General features: G+C 37.1%; 1 long non-coding RNA gene across 3 annotated transcripts in view; it reads left to right on the forward strand.

Moving 5' to 3' along the window:
• The window catches only part of LOC112483343, a 99,169-nt gene extending 88,224 nt beyond the window's left edge, over positions 1-10,945 (forward strand). For 2 of the 3 annotated variants that reach the window (XR_003047620.1, XR_003047619.1), the window contains 2 exons: positions 8,198-8,284; positions 10,683-10,945. This is a non-coding gene — a long non-coding RNA (uncharacterized LOC112483343). Of the gene's footprint in view, positions 1-8,197; positions 8,289-10,682 lie in introns of all 3 variants that reach the window. The other variant, XR_003047621.1, reaches the window with a different exon arrangement.
• Positions 10,946-15,231: the final 4,286 nt, after the last annotated feature.

Consider the following 15,231-nt stretch of genomic DNA (forward strand, 5'->3'; position numbering starts at 1 on the left):
CCCCCACTCTCTGCCATTGTACCTATAGGTTGGTTAGAGAACATGTACCAGAAATCTTGGCAATTTGGCAAATGAATTTCAGCCTTTTTCAGCCAAGATTTCTGAGAATTGTAAGCAGAGCTCCTCTCAGTGTTTCAGGGCTTACGGTGCCAAGCTGATGTCTCCTTTCAGTGCCACATATGGCGTGTACACTTCACATTGGCACCCCGGGAATTGTGCGGTGCATAACCTCAACAAGCCCACACAGTGTTATAAAAAATACCCTCTCCCTGTTTTAATTAAAGCCTCATTCGAGTTTAACTTGCATGTAAATGTATGTTGGTGTACACATGACTATACATGTTAAGATTATAAGTATAAAATTCTTAGGTTTATTTTCCTCATGAAGGTCCTAATAGAGTACAAACGGAGAGCCAAGAGAAACCCATGTTTTCTAGCCTCTTTAATTAACAGACAGACAGAACTAGAAAAGTGAAAATTGATGAACCTCGAGGTAACTCACCCAGACAACAAAATCAGAAAAGAGCCCAGATATTTTCTCTCAGGCCACTCCTGCTACTCATTTCCTGCTCTGATGACCCATGTACTATGCCTTTGAAGGTGTCTTTTTCTTTCTCTGGACCCTAGTTTTTCTAAGTCTGAAACAAAGAAGTTAGGCAAATAAGAAATGGCAAACTGGTACTCACAGAATGACTTTTCCAGCAGTGTTTACTTTTTTTCTTCAAGTCAACAGATATTTTAATACAACAATCTGGATTTTAAACTCTAACAAATGCCTCTTAGTCCCCTTCTCACATCCATTCTTCCTCCTCCTCCACCGTCTAGCCTCATAACTCCTACTTTCCATTCTGAAGATGTGTAACTCTGGGTTGCTGGCTCCACCAGCTCTTCCTCTTTGAGCTGGTTTTTCATTACTTGCTGCTGAAAGCACTCCAAATCACCAGCTTCATTTACAGACAAGAAGATTTGGCCACCCTTAGCCAAAATTCTCTCCTGGCAACAAGCAACTGGAACTCATAGTGGCTACTCCCTTCCAAGGGGCTGTCCATTGTCCAAGCTCCGCCCCCTTCTCTCATTTGTCTACTGTTTGCCTGATGTAAAGATTTTAGTCTGTGACCTTACAGGAAATAATTATGTGTCACATTATTTTATGTACTTTAAGGATGCATCACAAGTCGATGTAGCCCTGGGAGGGCATATTGTGATTCAATTTTCTATTTAATTAGGTCAAATAGCAAGTTTTTACTGATATGACCAGGCTGTACCTTAAACTGACCAGACTAGTGGTTTTGGCATTGGGTGAATGCTGCCTCAGTAAGGCTCTGCTGAATTTCGTGTAGAAATATGTGCCAAATTATATGTAAATTTGTGTTTTTCATGGGAGTTGAGAGTTTTGGCACTTAATTTTTATTTTTGTATAGCTAAGTATGTAGTGTTGGCCAAGTTCTGCATGTTTAATCCTTTTAATCATTCAACTAAATCATGCTTTCAGCCCCTTAATCATCTTTGTTATTCTTCTTTGAACTTCCTCCAATTTCCTTACATCCTTCATTGCATAAAAAAAAAAAAAAAGAGTTTTCTTTAAAAAAAAAAAAACAAAACAGGCCTGTTTTACTTCCAAGAATTCATTCTGTAATGGAAACAGTGGGGGTTTCGAAGATCTGATGCTGTGAGAGACTTGAAGAGAAATTCAAGGCTTGGTCCTTGGATAGTCATAGACATTCGCAGAGACTGAAAGGACACCTTACCCATCTGTCTGTCACATCTACCCCCCAAATATATATTTTTCATATATTTTTTCTCTTAAGCAAAACACAGAGGATTTATATGATAACCCTTGATAACACATTCCGTACTTTTTCCTGGTATATTTGTTTATTTGTTAAGTATCTACTATGAGAATAAGAGTTATTGCTCTTCTCATGTTCAGTCTAGGGAGAGAAACAGCTAGTAGGAGAAATCCACTTGTCACATCTCTGAAGATCAGAGATTTATCTTTCATCAAACTGTTTCCCTTTTAATCTGGTTATAGTGGTGATAGAGAATAGTCTCTCAGAGAAACTCATCAGGAAAAAGACCCTAGAGAAAGTGGTAAAAAGAAAAGTTAATGAAGTGTCTTAACATATATCCACTGTTTTTTGTAGCTACTTTTTCTTATCTCTACGGGTCCTTCCCTGCCTCCAACTAGAATACAAGCTCAAAAAAACCTTTTTCTTCCTCATCAGTCTACCCCCAAATCTAGAAAGTTCCCTGCCACAGAAAAAGTGCTCAACAAGTGTTTGGAGATTGAGTAAATAATTACCTTCTGCCTATCACTTCATGCTTTGATAAGGATAATTGATACTTATTAATTTTATGCAAAACAGCTTCAAGACCATTATTAAAGCCTCCCTTACTCTACAATATATCTCTTAAATTGGATTAGGGGCCAAATATTTTAGAGAATTTTAGAGCCACCGTTGCTCAAGACCATTTAGTCCTATTGACACACAAATCACCTTTATTGGCCAGCTTGCCATTTATCATTCAGCTTTTACTTTAATAACTCCAGAAACAGAAGGCTCATTTTCTCCCAGAACAGCCATCCTTGTAAAACTGTGACTATTAGAATGCTCTTGCTTCAAGTTAGCTATCTCCTTTTCTATAGCCTCTACGCATTGTCTTAGTTGTCAGAAGCAAATTAATCTCTCTTTCCGCTGTTCAATCCTTCAGGTATTTTGAGACATTAATACATCTCTCATAAACTTTTTCCTCTGTATAATAAATGTCTCTTGTTCTTTTCTACACCTAGAAATGTATAGCAGAAGTTTCAGCTGTACTTCAGCAAGCTAGACTTGCATATATTTACCTTGAGTATTCAAATGTGAATAATAGGAAGAGACTAGCAGAGTGTCCATTTATGGGAAAAACTAAAGAGTTTCATAGGGAAACCAGTAAGTAACTAGCTAACCAATTACAAGTCATCCTTCAAGAGCCATGAGTTAGCCTGAGAAGGTAGGAAAGCTTAGGGGCATGGGCTCAGCTGATTTTCTGGATCCAGCTTTCTTCCCCCTAGAACTTATGCCAGACTTGGAGAAAGAGAATACTAAAAATCAAAGGCCAAGGTAAAAAAAAATCTTTGGTCGATACCGTTTCGAAATACAAGATGACATTATTGTGACACTTGGGTGATACTGCATACCACATTGGATGGAGAAATGGGAGAGAACAGCATATTGTATTAGACTAGACAAGATGACATTAGCTCTACAACAAGTCAAGGGAGAGGATGGAAGTGTGGTAAAAAATAAAAATCAGAATGGCAGGCAATGTTTAAGAAAAAGCTACAGTAGGAGGGAGAAATGGTGTGTTCGGGGTGGCATCTGAGAGGAAAGGGCTCAGCATCTGGCACATGTGAAATACCTCTAGGTAGGATGTGAGGAGGATGGGAGTTCTTATAAATTTACTAAGAGAGATGCTATTCCCCCCACATCAGGAAACATGATTATAAGTAATAATGATAACAATAGTTTCTATCTATTGAGTCTGTTGTATGGGCCAGGCTCTATGTTAACGTCGAGGTAACTCATTTAATCCTCATAATAATTCTGTGAGGTTGGTACAGTCCTTATTCTCACTTTACAGATGAGAAAATTAAGACTGAGAGAAACTATCTAATCCAAAATTACACTCCCATAAATGGCAGAGTTATGACACAAAGCTACTTTTATCTTTCTAAGCCTGACTTCTGAAATGATACAAAATTCTGCATTTTAGAATTATTTTTTTTGTATCACAACCCAAATTTCAATAGTATTTACATTTGAGTTGAATATGTTTGGTGCCTTAACCAATACTTTTCAAAAAAATTGCTGAATCCAAGTGTACGTAGCACAGCAAACAAAAATATGTATGCAGGGAAGTGAAACTAGTTGATTTCTGCAGAAACTGTTTTTACCAACAGTGACTACAGGATTGTCCCTGCCCTGTCACTGAACTACAGGTAAGTGACAATTAGTCCTCACATCAGTACAGTCCTTTCAGGTGCAAAACTAGTGCTTCACAACGGTTTGTGTCTCTGAAGCAGTGTCTTCCACTCCGTGTCATCAATAATAATGAGGGATATGACAAACACGCTCCCATATGTCATGTGTCCATCAGCATCTTCTATGTCCCTCGACACTTCCAGCAGCAGAGAACTCTTCATTTTGATCCAGTGAAATCTAAATCGTCTCATGAGTAAGTCTGTGGCAGTATGTTTATAAAAACCTTTTACGGGACCATAAAATACCTAGGTGGCCTTAGAGCAATTGGCCTAAGAAATGAGAACAAACTGTTTAGCACTGAGCTAAACAAGTTGAGCAAATTATTCCTCTTAGCTAGAGCACCTCTGACTTCCTTATTGGACTAAATGCTTTTGACAAAAGACAACAATGTCTTAATTGCATGTTCCTCTCTACATAACGTGGATAATTTAAGAGTCACATCGTCAGCCAGGAACAAGCTGCAGTGTAGAGAGCAAAGCGTTCTAGACATGTTGGTACTATATGTGCTCAAGAACATAGCCGTTTACAACCCAGAGGAACTTTACTGCTAATGATCTTTGAAGTTAACAAGGTCTGTGAAAGCTTCTCAGCATTATTATTACTATTTATGTTAATAATGTTAGTGATCTCCCTTATTATTCCGAGACTTAGCACTTCTAATTGGCATCACTATAAACAGAGGTATTAATGGTATCACACAATGCAGGCAGAGCCAACTCTGGCAGCTTTGTGGGTTTAATATGGAAATGTTTGCTATCTAATGAGGACACAAAATGTTAATCTGCAGAACAAATTGTATTTATAGAGAAACTAATTATCATATGCAAATGAGACACACATCACTCGCAAAATTCTTGTTGCCTCTGGGCCAGCCCTCTGACCTTTCTGAAGTGCAGTGCTTGGGAGCAGCAGCTAATGGTTTCATGTATTGAAGCTGATTGCTTTCATTTTCATACAGAAATGAGCTAAATGGGACCGGCTCTGGCTCCGAAAAAACACAACAGAGCCATCACTTCTGAAGCCAGACTGTACCCTGTGCTCTATTGATTTCTTACCCTTTCTTTTAAAACTCAGAATTCTTCTGCAGTTTTTTTTCAATATCTGAAAAACCAGATGTTAGATAATCAAAGTAAAGAATGTTTAATCCCATCAATAAAAGAATTAAGACATTTTATAAATATGATCCTACTGTTCAAAGGGCATTTTGATATTATTTTCATAATTTTTTTTTTCTTTTTTTCTTCTTCATTGATAAGAAGCTAAGTACATGGCACGGATAGTTGAATCTAGTGAATATGTTAACTCTTTTTTTTGGTACTTTTTCCTCTTTTCTTTCACATACATATGTTCTCTAGTTTAAAGCCTCATTGAAGTATAAAATGCTAGAACTTAAATGGCCTTTGAGATCACCCAGTATGTTCCAATATTTCATTCACCGATGAAGAAAGTATGGCTCAGAGAGGTCGTGACATACCCAAGATCACACAGTGAGTTCATAGAATACAATAAAAGTCAGGTGCTCTTTCTAGGTGCTTAAAAAATAAAAAAATAAACCATCTTTACTTCAGTGATGCTAAGTTTAGAGTTATGTGAATGCTTAACAGCTTTTATAACTTTATATGAAGGTGCCAGCCAGACCACCTTGGCTGGCTTATGTTGGACATGTAGTTCTCCTAATTCTCATACGGACATTGAAGATCTGACCCAGCATTCTCCAAATGCTTACTGGGCTCCAAGAATGGAAAAGTGAAGGAAGAGTGACTCTGCTATCATGGAAACCAGTTTGCCGTGGGACACTAGCATACAGACAATTTCAGTGAAACAAGGAAAGTGCATTATCAAAATATGCTTGAGGCATAGGAGAACACACAGGAGACACAAGGACTTCTTGAGGAGGATGCCATATTCATTTATATTGCTATGAAACAAATCACCTCAAATTTAGTGGCTTAAAAAACATACATTTATTATTTCTACAGTTCAGGAGTCCCTGCATGTCTCAGATGGGTCCTCAGCTCAGGGTCTCATAAGGATGCAGTCAAGGTATAGGTCAAGCTTTGTTCCTTTCTGAACTTCAGCCATCTCACTAAGCTTACCTGGTTGGTGGTAGAAATCAGTCCTTTACGTAGGACTGAAGGTTTGCTTTCTTGCTGGCTGTCACTGGGGGCTGGTCTCAGCTCCTGGAGCACTCCCCTACCCCTACCCCCACCCAGACACACAAATTCTCTGCCATGTGGCAGCTTACTTTTTCAAGGTCAGTAGGAGAATCACTCTCTTAAGGATGGCCTAGTCCCTTTTTTAAGAGCTCTTACTGATCAGGCCTACCTAGGATAATCTCCCTCTTGAATAACCCCAAATTATCTGATTTGGGACCTTAATTACATCTGTAAAATCTCTTCCCCTTTGCCGAGTTGTATAACCTAATTACCAGAATGAAATCCCACCATACTCAGAGGTCCCACAATACTCAAGGTGAAAAGATCATACATGGTGTGTATATCAGAAGGGTAAAAATTTTGGAACCCATCTTAGAATTCTGCCTTCCTCAAGTAGAGAGGAGTACAGTTAGAACAGATTTCAGAAGGTGCAAACTGAATCATAAAAGACAAATAGAGGTCGATATCCAAAATGATTAGTTATAATTTTATAATTTTTTTGAAATTTTCAAGAGGCCTGTGTCACAAGATATAATTTTATTTATTTTAGTTAGATTTGTGTTGAACACAAAGAAAAAAAGGAATGAAATGGAAAATTCACTGAGAGTGAAAAACAGTGGGGGAAAAAAAAGCTTTGTTAGAATGAGTGAACGAATGAAAAATGAAGAGCCCTAGATTGGACCTTAGAAAGCAAGATGTTTAATCTATATGTTTAATCTCCATGTTTTCATTTGAAAATATGGTGATTATTTGCAATAGGTGAGAGGCAAAGGAGTAATATTTCTGACATACAAAAATTTATAAAGTAAAAAAGAAAAATGACTATAAAAATGAGCTAAACATTGGAACCAACAATTGAGAAAAGAAAAAAACAAATGATTTACGGCTTATTAAAGTGCTCAAATTCATTTGTAATTAACGAATAATGATAATAGTTGAAAATTGAAATATTTCAAGAATGTGGAAGCATTATTCCACTTCCTTTATGTGTATCCTCTCATATAACACGCAACCCTACAGAATAGGTCCTATTTGGGGCTCTATTTTATAGATACAGAGAGGTTAAGTTAGTGGCCAAAGGTCACAAGTAGCAAGTGACAGACCCCTCCAGTCCCACCCAGGTAATCTGGCTGTACAATATCCACCTTGCTTCCTGGCCTTGAAGGCACAGTGAGAAGTCAATAATGGTTTGGCAGGACTTGTTGAAATAATATTTAGTGTCATGAGGGTTTGGGAAAATAAGTACTCCCTTACACAGCTGATGAAAATGGAAACAAATCGTTCTGCAGAGGTTTTAACAGTATGTATATAAAATCCCTTAAAAAGTACATAGTCTTTAATGTAACATTTTTTCACTTTCTTTTATCCCAGTGAAGACAGTATGTATGTATAAACATTTAGCTCTAAGAATATCTGTCAAGTTATTCATAATAGCAAAAAAAAAAAAAATTATTTTTAAATGGAAGAACAAAACAGAGATTACATCAATTATTTTGAATTTATTCAATGGAACACTATGCAAATGTTATGGCTGTATTTTATATTTTAGAATATTAACAGGAAAAACTGAACTGCACGTTAGAAATCAAAAGCAGGTGACATAATATCACATTAAAAAAAAAAAATCTTTATATGTGAGTACCAAAGAAAAGGGAGGAGGGTGGCCTGGAAGTATATTTGCCAAACTATTAGATGTGATATATTTGCAATGTGGTCAAATTTCGGGTGATTCATATATTTTTAAATGTTTATTTTGAGTACCTTTTATTCAATAAGCATTATATACTAAAAAAAATAATGTAAGATTTGATTAAATGCTCGTTAAAAGTCCTGTCATAATACAGTCTAGGTGTAAATTGTTTTGTATACGCAGTCAATCTCAGATTGTGACATCTACATTGAACTCAAAGTTTCGTGAACCATTTTCTGTCCTTGGCTCAATTACGAACTAACTTCAGAAAGTTAGAATTTGAAGACATCATGGAAATCAAATGATCCAACACCTTTGTTTTACAGATGAGAATGAGATGGCCACATGGAAGATGCCACGCCCAAGATTGACAGCCCATGTGGGGCAACACAGGACTGGAAGGCGGGTTACTTGTTGGTACCAGTTTCCTTTCACTATACTGTCTTTCTAGGTTTACATGTCTTCAGTTGCAAAAGTGGATGCATGGATCGGCAATTTCTCAGGTCAGAGTGTGTTAGTCATAAACATAGGATTCGGGGTCAAATAGCCTATGTTCAATGCCAACTCCTCTATTTCTGAGAAACCTCAAACAAAAGAATCAACTTTTTTGAGGTTCATTTTTTCTAAACTGCAATTTAATGACTATAATAATATCCATTTCTTTGGCTACAGTGAAGTTTTAAAAATATACTTGTGTATTTTAAATGTTTGGCATAATACCTGATTTCCTTATGTCTCAAACACAAGCTATCATCATTTTATTTTGTATCTTCGGGCAGGGAACCCTATACTGACCCTAGTGCTGCCTTGTCCTCTGTGAGGAAAGTAACTGGGATGATGGTTGGCTGCCATCACCACGGTCCCATTTCCCCATCTTTGCCGATAGTTAAAAGCCTCACATATCTTTCTGAGGAAGGAGGCGTTACTTTTTGTCTATTGCCTGCCCTCTGTGGAAATCACTTTTGCACCAGCACCATAGTAATAAGCCATCCAGAGTTACAAGAGAGGAACATAATTTATGAGCTGAAGAAAGTCAGCTCCTCATGTAAATAAGTAATAAGGTTGGGTAGCAAAACAATCACTGAAGTTGGCTACACCAGAGGACACAATTGATTTTGGGGTCATTGCATGTGGGACCTGTGCAGGTGAATGCATAGATGAGGATCCCACACACACACACAGACCTTCACCCACACGTCACTCCTGGCTGGTGCAAGATCACAGAAGTAACCGATGGTCAGAGTTAGGATTATAGCGGGGATGGGAAGAGAAGACAACAGAACAAAACTGACAGGACACCGATTGGTGGGAGAAAGCCCTGCCCTGCGGTTCTGGTTCTGCCCCTGCTATCATTTTGCTCTGTTGTATGCCCTTGGGCAAGTCTTGTAACTTCTCTAAAATTTAGGAATTGGGCCAGATGTTGGGAAAGTATTTTTCAAGTCTGACACCTTATGAAGATGAGATTCAGGGTCCAGAGCCCCGTCCTAGGGAACTTAGGTTGTACACAGTCAAATTAGAAGGTAAAATCTCAGTTTCTATGGAAATGATGAAGCTGACTCAGAGAGAAAAGTTCCATTACGCAATTGCCCAACCTTTCCTGGCCTGTAATCCAAATCTGTGTTTCCACCACGGAGAAGCCAGTAGAGTTTATCGGGAATCTTGGACTCTTTAATCCCATTAGCAACCTGCCTAAGGATTTGGCCTCATTCACCCATTGCTCTCTTTCCAATATTTAAATGCAATTAGGTTACATTTGGTTGAATATTGAGAAGCTATTTTAAAATGGTGATAAAAAGAACTCATCACATTTGGCTAAGCCAAGTTGCAAGTATTCCAGCTGTTCATTTGTATCTCTTATTGGTGTTTAGAGAAGCTATGGGCTCACATAGCCCCTGCAATGCAATCTCTGACATGAGAGGAAGGAAAACATTGCTTTCCCCATCCATGCAGGCCATTATTACCTGGTGGTGACTTCCAGAAGATTCAGTCTATTGGAGCAATTCCATATATAATTTTAATGTGCCACAAAAATGCCGTTTTCCGTTCTTATTTCAAGTTTATGATAAGTTGACACCTAAACACTTTCTTTTCTTATCTTTCAAATGGCAGAGAGAATTTATCAATAACACTCATTCCTTTAGCCCTCAGAAAATAGTTACAAATATACCACCACTGAATGGCAACAAGCTTTTAATAGATTCATAGTGACTTATGACCTTCTACTTGGCTACAGAAATAAAAAGATCTGTTTTCACATATTATGGAGCAGAGCAAAAAAGAAAATGAGGAACTATCTGAGAAATACTGCTGAAAATGCCAAAATAAAAGCTAAATTATGTCAAGATGCTAGCTATTTTTTGGTCCAAAATTACAAAGATTCTAGAGAAAAAGGCATCAACAAATGCCATCCTCTCCAGGTGAGGGAAAGCAGAGAAGCCAGGTCTTCAGTCTCGCTTAGCCATCTAAATGTCTAATTAAATAAAACAATTAGAGGTTGGCTTCTGTCCTGCAAGTTATTCCCCCACTGATGAAATCCTAAAGAATGGCAAGGAACCAAAATTGCTCTGGTGACTTCTTGTTTAACTCAGCCATTTAAGTGTTCATCAGGTGTTAAATTTAAATGTGTGTAAAAATTATTACCAAAAAAAAATCAGGGGAAAAGTGTGAATATGCATATACAGGGCCTACATATAGGTCAAGGGAGAAATAGCTTTGGAGATATTTAGAGATTTAGCTTTTAGCAAAAGTCATTTTTCTTTCTCCAGTAAGCTTGTGAGCTTTTAATAGCCACTTTCTTTGATTGCCTTCTAGATCATCGTCTGCTGCCAAGTGCCCCCGTGCACAGATGCTGGGTCTTGACGGAGAAGGAAGATTTGAGAGGATTCTTACACCAGAATTCTGAAAGCTTTCCCAGACTGAATTGACCATGTCACTCTCTGAAATTATGTAATACACTAAAGCCTCAAGCTCAGATTTCAAGAACCATTCTTTTTAGTTTCAAATATTTTTATATTCTTAGTAAGAAGACATTTGGAAAAATGCCCTCCCCAGAGTTCCTTATGTTTCTGAAAATATTGTGATCACCTTGCAATAAAAATATTTTAGAAATATCATGATATCACCTAGAGAGTGAATTTTAAAATAATTTATTATCTTAAGAGTGAATGATACTTACTGCTCTTTATTTTCTGATTAGTATTGTTTTTGGTAGAAATTATTGACACTTATTTTTTTTTTAACAGCTAATTATATAGTTGAACTAGATTTTGTAGAGTGGAGAAAATTAGGCATAGTATTCATTTTAACAGAAAACCAACTGATAAGGAGGCAGAGGACATATCCAAGATGAAAGACTCAGGTGAGTGAATACAGATGCCCAACATTTCCTCTCCCAGTTCCTCCCCAAGGCACACAGCTTACCTCATTATTGACCAAGTTAGAAGCCTGGATCTATAGATTTGCTGTCATTTATGCCATTTAGCCTGCCCATGAACTTCCCACCACTCCACACAGCACTCAGAAGCATATCCTATATCAAATAGAGCCTTTCTGATGTACCACTGTTACATACTAACCTTGCTTTATTTTTCACTAAGACATTGGGTCTAAAGGAGATTTTTATTAGGCAGTCTGAGCGACACCAACCACTGTGGTGAACTGATAATAATGACCTTTGAAGGGTGCACTGTTCTTCCTTTTGAAAAACTTGTCTATATTATTTTTCCATAACCACTTGCATAGTAGAAGTAGTTAACAATTCTGAAAAGGAAGTCGATATCATGGTGTACACCTTAAATGCCAGATTTACTGAATACCCAGCACTCGAACAGATATTGAGTTTTCTTCCAAAGTATATTGAAGACACAGACTTTACCTTGAGTAGAGTTGGGAAAAGGAGAATCATCAAAACCTTAATGAGAATGCAACATTACAAATTAATGCTCCCATTTTCATTTAGCATATAGTATGTGTCAGGTACTGAGCTGAGTATTTTACATATATGATTTCTAGTTTCTTTAGCATTTCTTCACAGCAAGTTATAAAGGCCACTTTATAGATGAGACATTATGTTCTAAGAGATTGTGATTTCTCAAATATCACACAGAAGTGCTACAATATTTAATTCAAAGCTGATATATATTTCACTACATCACATTGTCTCTAAACAGACTTTCGTGCATGAGGTTAAGACGGGGTGGGGGAATTCAGTGCACGTCACTGCACATACCTGAGGCTATGTTTATGTAGTTATCAAAATTCAGAAAAATATGATACTTGATTCCTTGCTTACATGAGATATGGAGCCAAGCTTGTTTCATTTTTTCCTGCCCCAATTTCTTTTCAATGTTTTTCATTTTCAAAATGGAATTACACCCAGGTTGTTGTTATTATTGAAAGTTGTATATTCATTATATTTTCTTTCAAGAAACAGGTATAAATTTGCATGTAAATATATATGTTGAATTTTTAATATTTAGATTTCATACATTGTTTGGCTTCTTTTAAACTTTTCTAGTCATTGATAATATAGTTCAATAATAGTACCAAAGACAATAATGTAAAATTTAGGGCAAGCAATGAGCTTTTTGTATATATTTAGTTTGTCATGAATTATATCAATAAGACACATAATCAAGTAGATTTTTTGAACTGAGATATAGGTGATTGGGGCAAGAATTTACAAATCCCAGAAAAGAAGTCTGTGGTCATTGTTCACAAAATAATCTGGTGCATATACCAACAGTATTATGTTTAAAAGGTCATGAGTTATTAATGCTCGGGCTATACCTCCAGAAATACACTAAGAGTTTAGGTCACCTCTACCTGGACTAGTGCCCATTGCCCTTTGAAGCAGGCCAACTCTGTATTCCATTGCATATGTATGAATGAAAATATATATAATAGACCTCTGTCAGAATTTTGGTAAGCACCTCCCATGCAAGGTGGGGACTGGAAAAATTTGTTTAGAACAAGACTCTTTGTTCCTAATTTACTTAATACTTCCCAGAATAATACTTCTTTTTGAGTTTGATATGTTTTTACATGTAGCTGTCTGGATAGAAATGTGGTTAGTTCAAATCCTAACTATATGTGTACATTAGCTTCTCTCTTATCAAAGCTTACCAAGGCAGATTTTGCTACAATTGTGCAGTGTGGAAAAACATCTCCTAAATCTCAGTTGATAACAATGACCAACGCTTTTTCTCACAGTTCTGTGAGTTGGCTATGGTGTCTCTGCTGGTATATGCCTTCTCATCCTAGCACCGAAGCTGAAGAGGTAGTGCCTTCTTCCCAGGGCATGGTATTATTGTGTCGATGGCTGGAGCGCAAGAAGCCTGGCAGAAACTTTCAATAACTTTTAAAGACTCCCTTTGAACCTGGAACACTATGCCTTCCTCCCACATTCTACCATTCATAGTAAGTCATATGGCCAAATGGCTAAACTGACATTGTTGGGATTTAATAGCATTCTATTCTCATGGGAAAGAAGGAGAAAGTAAATATTTGTTGAATAATAATATAATCTACCATAGTCCACCTGCTTCATCTCAAATATTCATGTACCTTCCCTTTTCAATAAGAATAAACTCATGGCCTTCTTGAGGAGAATACCCCAAAAGGCATTAGATTTGAAGTCTAGTATCTTGTACTAGTATCTACGGCAGGTCCAGATATGGCTCCTCTTGATGCAGACACCTATGAGATAAAAGTTATTTTTATCCTCTTTTGAACACACACACACACACACACACACACACACACACACACACACACACACGATGAAATGAGACCAAGATACAGCAGTAAACAATCCCGTTTGGAAAAGTGAAAAATGGAAGGCATCTAGCAGTCACTGGTCCATAACAATTCTGAATTCTCACCGACAAAATGTCCCCTATGAAAATGCTTCATAAGAAACAATCCCAAATCTTAGAGGTTTACAACCAGAAACAAATGTGTTTTTGCACATTCTGACCTGGTCTGCAGGTTAGCTGTCAACTTTCTCCAGGTAACAAATCAGGTTCAGAACTGCCCCAAATGTCTTACTCAAAGCCCCAGGATGGCAGAGTATAGTGTTTCATCGTGCAAGCAGATTAGTGGAAATGTGTAGTGTCACATGTGCCCATGTTTCATTACGTGAGTCATGTGTCCATGCCTAACATTACTAGTATACTCCTCCCATGGCAGGAGGAGGGCGAGAGAATATTTGCTATACAATAATTGAATCTACCACAGAGGTTGAGATATGTTTTAGAGAATATTTCCTCTTCCAATAGAGCTCAGTGAAAATAATCTTTCCTAATATTGGAAGAGCCCAGTGAGCAGTTCAATGTTTTTCATGTAAATTATTCTGTAAGCACAGAATAAGTTATACTTACCCATTGGATAAACATAAAGGGAAAGTACATAGAAGTACATAAATTCCACTTTGTACAAAGACCTGAATAACATACAGTTCAACAGAGAATTGGAAATCAGTTTGAATTACCAAGAAGAAAAGGCAGAATGATACTGATGTATTTCACATAAACCTTGGCAAATCCAATAAGATAATCCATAATTCTTTCTCTACCTGTACTGCCTTAGGAAAAAGTAGATAATTGCCAGGGAATTTGACTAAGTTTATTTGAGAAGCCAATGTTAGATGTGCACAAAAGAATTTGAGCAGAAAAATTCTGCAGGAAGAATGAAAGAAGTTACAAAATTATAGATTCCATGGTTAGAGGAGTTACATATCTGTCTCAGAATAGTCTGTCTTCCTCAATAAAATTGTCACCATATTTCCAAATAATCAAATACTGGGGTTAGCATCAGAACATCAGAATCTCAACTTGGTTAAAACTATACATTAAACAGAGATTATAATAAATCTTCCAAAGGCTTAGAACAAAGCAGATTGTGAAAAGTTAAAACCAGTGTATATTGTCATCACTTTGAAGGAAAGAAACTTGGCCAGGGCTTGTCCAAACATAACCATGTGGGTGTGAGAGTCATATTCTCTGGCATTACAAATTATAGCACCACACCAGTGCATCCACAGAATACAAATGCTCAGCCTCTATGATACACATATGCTACAATTATGTTACAAAATCAGATTTTACATACTTTTTGGATTGGTCCATTATTTTTTAAGGTTAATTTTGCTTGACGAATTGCTGACTCTAGCTTATATCCACTTTGATGGGTAACAAGATACTTTCAAATCAAGGGAGAGATCATAAGGCTAAAGAAATCACACGTCTGGCTAAGTCCTTCTAGAAAATCACTAATAAATATTGATCTATGAAAAATTTATAAAATCTAAACTGAACTGGTAGTTTAGGCTGGGGAGAGAAGTTTGAATTTACTCTTTAGG

The sequence above is a fragment of the Pteropus alecto genome, unplaced genomic scaffold (genome assembly GCF_000325575.1).
Source record: "Pteropus alecto unplaced genomic scaffold, ASM32557v1 scaffold24, whole genome shotgun sequence".
In the NCBI taxonomy this organism is placed as follows: Eukaryota; Metazoa; Chordata; class Mammalia; order Chiroptera; family Pteropodidae; genus Pteropus; species Pteropus alecto.